A 12,888-nucleotide genomic window follows, 5' to 3' on the forward strand; every position below is an offset into this window, starting at 1 on the left:
CAGGTGACAGCCTATCTGATTCTGGGGTTTGAGATTAAGAAGCCACTTTCCCATAGATATGACACAACTAGGGAGGTGAGCAACATGGCATTCTGTTTTCCACATGCCTTATTGTTCCATCTCATCTTGACACTGGTTTGGAATTCAAAAGGGGAAAGGAGCTGCACACACGGGGTTCTCTTGAACCCCCATCATCAATTCTCATACCATAACCAGACCTGCTACCATTTTTTAAGACCCTACTTCTAAAGACACTGTGCTGATCATTTTACACACCTGAGCTCATGGAAGCCTTCCAATAAATTTTCAGTTTTACAGTTGAGAGAGGGAAGCGAGGCATTGACGAGTGTCTTGCTGAGTCACAGAGCTGGTAAATGGCCCGGCCCAAACCTCAGTCCCCGGCTGTTCCCCCAGTTTCTGGTATGTCTGGAGCACATTCGCAGCTGCCAGGATTAGCTCTTCTGCCCCTGGTCCTTCTGCATCTCAGCCTTTCACGGCCGATCCCGGCCAGTCCCACAGCCTCTCCCCTCAGCTCCTCCGTCTCCAGCAGTCTTGCCCAGTAGCCCAGAGGGTCTCCAGCCCCCAGTGGCCCTCCTCTTCCTCCCTGCTGTGCTGTGCCCTCTCCTTCTTCTCCTGTGCTCTGCTAACTCTCACTCACCCTTTAGTAATAATAATAATAATATAATGCTGCAATGATAACAGCTGCTGCCTTTTGTGCCGCACCCTGTTTTAAGCACTTTGCACAGGCCACCCCAAGGGGGGCCTGGGTCCCAGGAAATGGGGCAGGTCCAGTGTACGGCTGCTTTCTTTATGTCACGACACAGTTCTCCCTGTCACTCCTGAAGGTGTCCCAGTTTGGATAGTAAATCATGTTCCCCCTCATTAACTGTTTACTCTTCACCTTGCAATTATCCGCATCCTACAGAGGAGGAACCGGGCCAGGAAGGGCCCAGGGGCCTTGCACCAGGTCTCACGGCAGCTCTCCCAGCCCTCTGCTCCGCCTGCCTCTTTGGGTCTCCTCCCCCTAAGCCTGTAGCTCCCACCTTGGTGTCTCCTGCCGCAGCACCGATGATCGGCCTGTGGGGCCATGCTGCCTCCGCCTGGGAGCTCCGGGAGGGCAGGGACTGGGTCTGGGTCACGGGACTTTCCTCAGGGCCCGACTACCTGCAGCACCTTGGTGAGGCCCGAGGGGCAGGTGCATCAGGGAGTTTAGTCCTTGCTGTCGTGGGAGTGCAGGGAGATAAGGCAGCCTTCCCGGGGGGCCTGGGGAAGGTGCAGGAGCCCCACCTGACTGGCCCCTTCGCTCCCCCAGGTAGGTGCCCTCCTCACCTGGTGCAGCTGCCGCTGTGTGAAGGTGACCTTCAGCCCCTTCACCTTCTTTCTGGCCTTAGTTCTGGCCCCCTGGGCTCGTCCACCTGGACCTCAGCATCCCTGTCCCGTCTTCCCCGTGACTCTCTGCCTTTCCACGTTCTCACCTGACACCCCTCACCTGACCCCTGGCCCTGCTTTCACCATCTGTCTCCCACCTTGGGCCTTCTTTAAGCTTCCAGCCTGGTAAGCGTCACAGCTGTCAACCGAGGTCCCGAGCCCCATTCTCTGGGGCCCCCTTTTGTGGGTTTTATCCTCAGAGTGTTTGCACCACTTCCTTGAGCGGAATCTGGACACGATGGGGAAAGAACATTTGATATGAGCCTTGGAGAATGGGTAAAACTTCAATCAAGAAATGGGGTGTGCTTCCGGAATCACACCGACTCAGAGTAATGGGGGAGTAACAATTATTGAGTCCCTGTATGAACTGAAAACCAAACCAGGGGCTTCACATAATATATCATTGAACAGTCAAGGGTGGATCTTTCTCGCCCCAATGACAGGGAGGAAATGGGTCCAGAGAGGTTAAGCAATTCACTGAAGGTCACAGAACTAGAGTGGCAGAGCTGGATGGACCCAGCTTTTGTGAGAGCAAAACTGATCCTCCTTCCAGCATGCACGAAGCTCCCAGCATGCACATGGGCTGCAAAACAGGTTTCAGGCAAACAGGGAACACTGGGGTGGTGCTCCGAGGCAGAACAGAAATGGGGGTGTCCTAAGTGTTCGGTGAAGGGGTGTCCCCAGGGTGAAAAGCACCTGGAGGAGGTGGATTTGAGGGAGCATGCATCACAGTCAATCCTTCACCCAGTGGAAGGAAAGACAGGCGAGGATAGGAGAGCAGGGTGGGCTAAAAGCTCAGAGGCAGGATGAGGAAACTGGGCCCCAGAGAGGCTGTTCTAGTTTGCTGATGCTGCTGGAATGCAAAACACCAGAGCTGCATTGGCTTTTATAAAAGGGGGTTTATTTGGTTACACAGTTACAGTCTTCAGGCCATAAAGTGTCCAAGGTAACACATCAGCAATCGGGTACCTTCACTGGAGGATGGCCAATGGTGTCCGGAAAACCTCTGTTAGCTGGGAAGGCACGTGGCTGGCGTCTGCTCCAACGTTCTGGTTTCAAAAAGGCTTTCTCCCAGGACGTTCCTCTCTAGGCTGCAGTTCCTCAAAAATGTCACTCTCAGTTGCACTTTGGATATTTGTCCTCACTCAGTTTCTCCAGAGCAAGAGTCTGTTTTCAACGGCCGTCTTCAAACTGTCTCTCATCTGCAGCTCCTGTGCTTTCTTCAAAGTGTCCCTCTTGGCTGTAGCTCCTCTTCAAAATGTCACTCACAGCTGCACTCAGTTCCTTCTCTTTGAGTCAGCTCATTTATATGGCTCCACTGATCAAGGCCCACCCTAAATGGGTGGGGCCACACCTCCATGGAAATATCTCATCAGAGTCATCACCCACAGTTGGGTGGGGCACATCTCCATGGAAACACTCAGAGAATCACAATCTAATCAAAACTGATACATCTGTCCACACAAGATTACATCAAAGATAATGGCGTTTGGGGGACATAATACATTCAAACCGGCACAGAGGCCATGGAGCTTCATAAATGCCACTCTGTGGGTGACCTCAGCACCTGGGTCAGGCATCCAGAGAACTGGGGGTGCCTAGAGGTCCTTGTGCCCTGTGCCATCTCAGGAGCTGTCTTCTTTAAGCCAAGGTGAAATCTCTGTGGGTGACCTCAGCACCTGGGTCAGGTGAAATCTCGAAGCGGAGTGAGGAGGCCCAGGTGTGGTGGGGACGCTCACTGGGGGGACCGCATGTGTCCTGGGGGCCCCCTGCCCTGCCCACTCCCTAAAGCTCTGAGCAGGGGGCAACCTCCATGCCTTACCCCTCACCTCATTAGCCCAGGGAGCACACTGCAGTGTCTAACTGCTCACATCGGCTTCCAGGAAAAACTTGTGAAATGTAGCTTATTTCTAACAAGTTAATTTGCAGACCTAATTCCATTTTATAGTCATTGGAGCAGCCAAAATCTTTCCCAGGGAGCCACAACACGCTGTGATTATGGATGTCTTGACCCAGTTTTCAGACTGGCCTTCAGTCAGTATAGGCAGAGGAAGGGCCAAATTGAAGCGGGCGAGTGAGGACAGGGATGCTTGGATTTTGGCTGCTGGGTTGGCAGTTTAACACTTGAGCCTGACCAGCGGCCAAATCCCAGCCTGCCACCTACGATGTTCTCCATTTGCTTGGTGTTTCACCAAGTACTTTCACCACAGGCTCTCATTTCCTCTTCACAAGCTCAGGCCCTCTTACCATGTGACACATTTTACAGACGAGGTTCAGAGAGGTACAGCGGCTTCAAGAAAGTCACACAGCCAGGAGGTGCAATGCCAAGGCGGCCCTTACACTTGGGCTGGCTCCCTGTTTGAAAGGAGGTTTGGATCAACTTTTCTTTCAGTGCAAGAACATACTCAGGATGCGATTGGGTGTCTGAGGCAATGTTTCTTTAAATTATTCGACCCTTAGTATCTTGGTTTCCCGAGGTTGCAGCAAAAAATTCCAGAAGTTCAAAACTAAGGTGTTGGCAGGGCCGAGCTCCCTCCGGAACCCTTCAGTCTTGGCCTCTGTTGGTCTATGAGGCCTCTTCCCTCAGGTCCACCTGTGTCCAAATGTCCCTCTTCCTGTCAGAACATCGTCATATGGGATTAAGGGACCACCCTACTCTGGTATAGCCTCATCTTAGTTAATTGCATCTGTGATGACCCAATTTCCAAATAAGGTCACAGCCTGAGGTCTTGGGGGTCAGGACTTCAACATATCTTTTTGGGGGACCCAACTCAGCCCATAACAGATAGGAGCCAACACTGTGTGTGGGATACAGGAAGACGGTCAGCTGGGCTGAAGATTTAGTAAGTTACCTAACTTCTTTTCCCTCCGTTTTGCAAAATGTGGTTAACAATAATAATTTATTCATAGGGTGTTGTGATGATTAAATAAGAGACCTTGTCCCACAGCGAGTGCTCCATAAATGCTAGGCTTTATTAGCATCGTCATTCAAACTTCCTCTTCCTCTGGCACACTGTCACCCCATCATCCACCTAGTCACCCAAACCAGAAACCTGGGGACCTCCCCCAACCCCAGACCCGTGAGTCTGCAAACCCTGTCCGATTTGCTTCTTCAGCATCTTTTCATCTGCCCCTTCCTATCTGTCCTCAATCAGCCTGACTTTAAAGTCGGTGATTTTACCAGTTCATTAAGCATGCAATGAGCAACTACTTATAGACTTCCTACGATGGGCTGGGCGCTGAGCTGTGCTATTCTACATCCTACCTGCATCCCTCCACTAAGCCCCAAATGTCACCCCAACCTAGAGGGACTCCCTTCCCCGTATCACAATCCGTCTACTCGTCTTCCTTGTCTCTGGCCTAGGGTTCCTGGAGAGAAGGGACCAGGCCGTGTCCATCCCTACATCCCCAGGGCCTTGCAGAGCTCTTGGCCTATCCCTTAGGCTCCCATCAGGAGCGAATGAGTGGAGGGACAGCTGTGGGTGCTGAGGGGTTCCCCATAAATCCCTGTCATGCCCGACAGCCCCGTGATCATTCGGGATAGAAGCAGCAATGGGCAGTGACATGTCTGCATTCTGAGGCTGCGCTCCCAGAAAACGTGGTGTTCTCACCTGCTGCATGAACGCCACTTGGAGCTGATGATAGAACAAAAACAACATTTATGCCATAATCTGGGTGGTACCAAAATTACCTCTTTGTTGGCCCAGAATCAGAGTGTTTAGAAGGGAGAGAACTGTGCAGGTTTAGAGCTGGAAGGACAGGCACGGCCCATGCACTCGGCACCCCCTCTCACGTATGGATGAATGGAGAAACAACAACCACAGCTCACCGACGCTACGTTAAGGATTGCGTGCATGTTACCGCTTTCAGCCCTCCTGCCCACCACCGAGGCGAGTGCCACGGGCTCTCCACTTGTTCAGAGGAGGAGGCGAGGGTGCAAGGGGTGCAGTGGGTTGACTCGTGCACCCCCAAAGATATGCTGAGGTCCTGACCCAGCTATCTGAGCATGTGACCTTATTTGGAAGTAGGGTCTGTACATATGTGATTAAATTAAGACTCTCAAGACGAGATAATCCTGAATTTAGGGTGGGCCCCAAATCCAAGGATGGGTTCCTTTTGAAAGAGGAAGGAGTGGGAGATTTGAGACACAGAGGAGGCGGCGATTCGAACAATGAGGCCACAAGCCAAGGAATGCCTGGGGCCACCAGAAGCTCGAAGGGACAAGGAAGGGTTGTCCCCCCAGCCTTCCCAGGAAGTGCGCCCTGCCAACACCTTGCTTTAGAACTTCCAGCTTCCGGAACTGTGAGAGAACACATTTCTTTGGTTTTAAGCCCTGCAGTTTATTGTGGCAGCCCCAGGAAACTCCACAGGGGCAGAGGGACTTGCCCAGGGTCCTCCAGATGGTGCGGCAGAGCCGAGATGAGCCTGACTCTGAAGTCCTGCCCCTGCACCGGGGTGACTGCCGGCCACCTGCCCGGGGCACCTGAGGACAGGTACCCTGATGCTCCCAGCTTCCGCCCTCCCTCTCTTCCTGGTGTTCAGCCACGTACACAGTAGCACTTAATAAATGAGCATCCATTGGCTCTCTCACCTCCAATACCATACAGCTGATCCAGCTCATTGCTTGTCAGCCTTAGAAGTAGAAACAGCTCATGGTCTCTTGACATGTCAGCAAAAGAGGGCTGAAGGACCACCTGGAAATCATCTTGTCATCGTCCTCCTCCATGTTAGAGCTGGCTGCTGGGTTCAAGGATGAGGAGTGACTCTGCCTGGGTCACCCCACTTACCAACTCTAAGGCCTGGTCTAGACTGCTGGTCCTGACTCCAGGTTCAGGGAGTTGAGCATTATTGTGACAGTGAGAGTCAGTTATTATTGATTCTAGATGATTCTACCTCCTTCACTTCTCTTACAACCTCTCCTCCCTCCTCAGCCTAACACGAGGTTCAACTACATTCCTTCTGCAGGACTTCTCAGTGCCTTTAATATGCTAATGTACTTCCATGAGTTTCAAAAGGAACCCATTCAATGGCAGGATGACTAAGAAACTTATTTGACTTGACCTTGAAATCTTACATTTTATTATGATTGCTTTTGGTAGAATAGTACAAGGTACTTAGGTTGGAACCAGTCTGGTGTAGAAGATGAGCCCAAATTCTGTGGTCCAGCACTCAGGCTCATCTGACAATGAGCCTTCCAGACTGTACGCTACAGTGCTTGCCCTTGGCCATCCTGGGCTCCAACTGCCCATGCTACTCGCTGTTCCTGCAACACTCTGTTTTTCTCCTTCTCTCTCCGGTTCTCCAATTCATTGAAGGCACAGCTCCAGGGTTACCTTCTCCTATATGCCAGACACAGCGAGATTCTTCATATTTGTCAGTTATTCCTCAGAATAGATCTCTGCTATTCTTATTTTCTCATCAGCCCCCTCCCTTCCAAACATGGTCAGGGGCTTCCTCTTTGCCCCCTCACTCCCCAGATAGCTCTTGATTGCAATATTCATCACCTTCCGCTGCATGTTTGCTTATTCAACTGCCTTCTTGTTAGACTCTGGGCTCCTGGAGGGCAGGGAGCATCTCGATCTCCCTGGTGCCCCTGCCTTGCCTGGCATGAAGACAGGCAGGGAATGTTTGTTGACCAACCAAATGAATGATAATAAAAATAGCAAAGCCTTTATATGATCCTTGTTATGTGCCAGGCACTGTTCTAAGCTCTTTTCATATTGGTAATGAGAAGAATGTAGCTTTAAGGGGCATCCGCTCTGTGCCAAGCCCTGTTTTAAGAGCTTCACAAGTATTAACTCATTTAATGTTCACAACAATCTGAACGAGCTGAGGAAGGAACCGGGATTCCAGGGGCCCACACTGTCGGGTTAGGGTGGAGGGACCCCAGCACGCAGCCGTGAGGGCAACCCAGAGGGGGAGCCCTGGGTCCACAGATAATGCGGCGCGGGCCATGGGCTCATCCAGAAACGATGTCCAGGGTGTGAGGTCCGTGCAAGCCTGCTTGGGCATGAAGTTCCCATCGTACATCACCTCCTCCAGTCCTCAAAGCACCCCATGCTGTACATGGAGAAACTGAGGCCCGAGAGGTTGAGGAGCATGTTCAGGACCTTATAACTTTAAGCCTAGTGCTCAATACAGTTGTTCCATTATTACTGTGGACAGTTATTACCCATAGTCGTAACATGACTATTGCCTTTTTTGATCAACCATGTTCCAGAGACTCTCCAAGCCTCTTCACATTGATTATTTACTCCTCAGAAAAGCTGGCACCGATGTCCCCTTAGCAGAAGCCAAGACCGTGCAAGAGCTTTGCCTGCACATTTCATTTCCTCCCCATAAGGACCTTGTGGGGTGATACTGTTATCATCTCCACCTTAGGAAGCCAAGGCTCCGAGAGGTTAAGGAATGTGCCCAAGGTGACACAGCTAGTAACATCCTGGGGCTGATCTGAACCCAGGCCCCTCTGAATCCAGAATGATTACAACCTAGCTCTGTCTACTACCAAGTCTATACATTCCCCAGCCACTTTACACCACTGTAATGTATATGCTGTAAATATGAGCCATATATCTCATGAAATATATACATAGGAGATACACTTTACATGCTTTGTATTCCAAAGTTTCTCCATAAGCGAAGTGCTAAACCTGCTAATTTAACTGGAACCAAAACAGAGTATTTATGAAATTCCGGGAACCATACATTTCAGGAAATTGGGGTTTCAACATAATCCAAAAGGAAAAAAAAGCAGTTTCATCATTAACATGTCCATTCACAAAAATGATCTGCAATCCAACAAAAACAAGGTTTTGAATTATGTGCCCCAAGAGCCCGTTTTCCCCCTGCTAACGTCCCCAGGACCTACCCCAGTGCCAGGCATGGACACTTGTGAACACTGGACGCACTGGATGGACGCTGGTGGCCAGGGAGCTCCCCAGTGTGTCCTGGTGGCAGAGAAAGATTGGCCTCAACTCCTGCTACCATCTCTACAAGCAGCTGAGCAATCTTGCCAGTGCAGGCTTTAAATGGAAAGTGAGCTTTGATCCAAGAGCATCACATAACCGACCTTCCGGGAAAGCAGAGACATGGGGCTTCAAATAAAGAGATTGCCTTTCTCCTCCCTCAGAAAGGTAAATACGCCTTTGGTGGGATTTGCCACACTACACCAACCCTGCAGAGTTTACTTCCTCATTAGACTAAAAATAAGAAAAAAATTACAATAGCCTCCTAAATTACAACAATTAGCCTGCTGATTTAGCTCTATGAATATTGCTGAAGGTTTTGATGGCTGCGGTGGGGTGTGCAATGCTATTCAATGTCTAATCTCTGAGCTGACAGGCCTCCAGGATCTGTTTCTACAGGCAATTGCCCCCTTCTAGCATGGAATTACCATATTCAGCCTACAGAGGACCTTTGAGGTCATTCCTTTCCCCCTCTACATTTTATAGATGAGGAAGCTGAATCCCATTGAGAGGAGCTCAATGACTTCTGATCCAGCAGGCCAGAACCCACGACTCCTCCCCACTGATCCTTTCTTCATGCCAGGACCATGTCTCCAGCTTGGCCATCCAGCTGGCAGGATGGGCAGATCTGAGCAGACAACTGCCTCCTTGGCATCTTTACCTGGAGGTCCCACTGGCACCACATTCTCAAGCTGTCCAGGCCAAACTCGTCATCTTTGCTCTTAAACTGCCCGTTCTCCTGGGTTCTCAGTCTCAGCTGATGGTCAGCCCAGTTGCACAAATCAGAAACCAGGGTGTCATCTTGGACCCTGCCCTCTCCTTCAGCTGCTGCTGGTAATCATCTGATCAGCCCCTGTTCTAGTTTCCTGGCTGCTAAATCAAACATCATGCAATAGGTTGGTTTAAACAATGGGCATTTATTGGCTCATGGTTTTGAAGCTAGGAGAAGTTCAAAATCAAGGTGTCATTGAGGCAATTCTTTCTCTCAGATGACTGGTTTTCTGGGGCTGGCCACTGGCAGTCCTTGGCTTTTCTGTAACATGGCACATGGCAGTGCCTCCTGGCGTCTCCCTTCTCATCTGGGTTCCGTTGACTTCCAGCTTCTTGCTGCTACCTGTGGCTCCTCTCTCCATGGCCTTCCCTACGAGGCCTTCAGTAATAGGATTAAGACCCATCCCAATTGAGGTGGGCCACATCTTACCTGAGGTAACCTCATCAAAAGGTCCTATTTACAATGGGCTCACATCCACATGAATGGATTAAGTTTAAGAGCATGTGTCTCTGGGGCACCTAGCTCCAAGCCATCACAGTCCCCCAGCCCTGCCATTTTTCCCTTCCAAAAACTTCTTGGGTCAATACCCTTGTGCTGGTTTGGATATATTATGTCCCCCAGAACGCCATGTTCTTTGATGCAGTTTTGAGTGGGCAGATGTTACTGTGTTGATTAGATTGGAATTCTTTGATTGTTTCCACGGAGATATGACTCAATAACTGTGAGTGAAACGTTTGATTGGATAATTTCCATGTATGTGTTGCCCCACCCATACAAGGTAGGTGTTAATTGGATTACTGGAGTCATATAAAGGATTTCATAGACAGAGGGACTCAGAGCAACTGAGAGTGACATTTTGGAGAGGAGCTGCAGCCTAGAGAGGAATGTCCTGGGAGAAAGCCATTTTGAAACCAGAACTTTGGAGCAGATGCCAGCCACGTGCCTTCCCAGCTAACAGAGGTTTTCCGGACACCATTGGCCATCCTCCAGTGAAGGCACCCAATTGCTGATGTGTTACCTTGGACACTTTATGGCCTTAAGACTGTAACTTTGTAACCAAATATACCCGTTTTATAAAAGCCAATTCATTTCTGGTGTTTTGCTTAATGGCAACATTAGCAAACCAGAAAAACCCTCTTCCCTACCTCATTCGAATTCAGGCTTCTTCTTCTCTGCGTGGACTAATGCCTGATGCCCTTTATTCCCCCATCCCGCTGTCCCCAAGAGACCTTTCTAAATCAGTGGAGCAATGAAAGGAGGGGTCAAGGGTGTGAATTTTGAGGTTATGCAGCCTGCAGTTGAATCCCAGCTCTCTGCTTGTGGCTGAATGGCCTTGGGCAAGCCACTTAACCTCTTATTTCTATTTCTATTTCTTCCTTTGTAAAAAGAAACAACAATATCTGCTACATAATGTTATCATGAAGAAGAAATGAATTTATGTATGTAATGTTCCTAGGACAGTGTTTGGCACACAGTAAGTGCTTAATAAATGCTATCTAATATTGTTGTTGTTTTGTTATTATTCACATGTTCAAATCACTTGTTGTAAAGCATTCCAAATTTCCTATTTGCTGTAGAATAAACTCGTTTGCATGAAAGCTTCCTAAAACCAGGCCCACCCCCCCCCACAGCATCTTATCCAGCTGTGTTCTTATTATCCCCATTGTGCCAAATTCAAATAGGAGGCACTTAAAATTTCTATGCCTTGCCTAATAATCTTTGCCCTACTTATGAACTCCTACTCATACTTCAAGACCCAGATCACATTTCCTTGTGGAATGTTCCTCAGGTCTCTTGCTTTTCCTCTGTTCCCCTCTTTTCCCCCCTCCTGGCCAAGGACATCAGTCTATTTTCTGGACTCTCACCAAACCCTTGTCCATTCCTCTCTTGCAGCATTTTAATCAGTGCTGCATTTTAATGAATGATATACATGTCCATTTCCCCCACTGGGCAGTAAGCAACTTGAGGGCAGGGATGTGGCAAGACAGCTCCAGATCCGCAGGGAGTTGCATGAAGCTGGTCCAGAAGTGCGTGCTACACTCATCGTGAAGGCAAAGACATTGAAGCACAGACTCACAGCTTTGAAACTCAAGGGCTACCTTTGCTGGCTCTTTGTCACTGGGCAAGGACTTAACTTCTGAGTAAGTCTCAGCTTCCAAGGAGTAACAGCCCCTACCCCATATGAGATAACATACGTAAAGCATTTAGTACAGGACCTGACACATAACAAGTTCCCAACAGATGTAATAATATAATATAATAAATAATCCATTACTAAATGAGCAATGAAATACACGCATAAGAGAAAGGCCAACTCATCCAGGTACATGCTATACTTGTTCCTATAATTCAAGAAGTCCGTCATAATCCCCTGCAAGGACAAAGCCATGAAAGCAGTGATAAGCAGCATCCTTGGCCTCTTGCTGGATTCCTTGGGGGTAATTTATGTTTCTTTGGCTCTCTGGCTAGCCAGATGAATTTAGGTGTCACACACTTAAATATTAATTTGAGATAAAGAGAATCTGCTGCATGAGTCTGATAACTGCTTTCTTTATGGGAATGCCAGAAGCATGAATAGCAGCAGAAAACTGGTTTCATTAAAGTGTGTAAGGGACCATTCAGCTGATCATCATTAGGATTTTGCATGCCTGTATATGGAAAAGAGGGAGAGAAGGGGAAGTTTAATTGGCTAATGAGGTACAGAAATAAATGATGCACCAGCACTAGAAACCTACTTCATGTTAAACGTATTGGATTAAACTAGCAGATTAAAAACAGACCTCTGAAAATTTTCAGGGAGAACGACATATTAACTAGAAACACAGGGTTAGGGTTAGCATCAGTTCCTCTTTACAGAAGATGCCTCTTTATTGGGGATGAAAATCGAAATTGCATACCATTCTGATAAAGCATATTTATGTAATATCAATCTTTAAAGGATTCCAGAGTCTCTGTTTATCCAAGACAGTTAATGGTCTTTAAAATTCCCACTGAACTTGCTACAGAAACCAAAAGCTTTAACGTGGAAGACAAGACATTACCCACTTCTCCAGGCTCATATATCCTGCTTCCTTTGCTCCAGTCATGCCAGTTTTCTTTTGGTTTTCTTTATGTGCCAAGCTCCTTTGGCCTCAGATCCTTGGCATATACAGTTCCATCTGCCTCCAATGCTTTTCCATCCCTTTCTATGGAACAATACCTACTTGTCCTTTAGGACTCCTCTGAAAAGTTATTTCCTCAATAAAGTCTACTTTTGACTCCTCTAACCTAGTTTGTCTACTGTTGTTTGCTAATGCTGCTGTTTACAAAACACCAGAAATGGAGCTTCTACAAAGGGGGCCAACTTGGTCACAAAGTTACAGTCCCAAGGCCATAGATGTGTCCAAGCCAAGGTGTCTACAATAGGGCACCTTCACTGAAGAACGGCCAATGGCGTCTGGAATACCTCTGTTGTCTGGGAAGACACGTGGCTAGTGTCTTCTTCCTTTGCTCCCAAGATGTGCTTCAAAATGACTTTCTCCAAAATGTCAGCTTTCAACGGCCATCTTCAAAATGTCTCTGTAAGCTGCAGCTCCTCTTCAAAATGTCACTCTCAGCTGCTCTGAGGTCCTTCTGTCTGTGAATTCATTTATACAACTCCAGTGATCCAATTAACACCCACCCTAAATGGGCGGGGTAACACCTCCATGGAAATTATCCAATCAAACGTTTCACTCACAGTTG

At 48.5% G+C, this 12,888-nt stretch overlaps 1 protein-coding gene across 1 annotated transcript in view; it reads right to left on the reverse strand.

Moving 5' to 3' along the window:
- STK32B (serine/threonine kinase 32B) overlaps positions 1-12,888 on the reverse strand; it is a 480,888-nt gene that overhangs the window by 52,415 nt on the left and 415,585 nt on the right. The gene's annotated exons all lie outside the window — the stretch shown is intronic.

The sequence above is a fragment of the Choloepus didactylus genome, chromosome 3 (assembly GCF_015220235.1).
Source record: "Choloepus didactylus isolate mChoDid1 chromosome 3, mChoDid1.pri, whole genome shotgun sequence".
Classification (NCBI taxonomy): domain Eukaryota; kingdom Metazoa; phylum Chordata; class Mammalia; order Pilosa; family Megalonychidae; genus Choloepus; species Choloepus didactylus.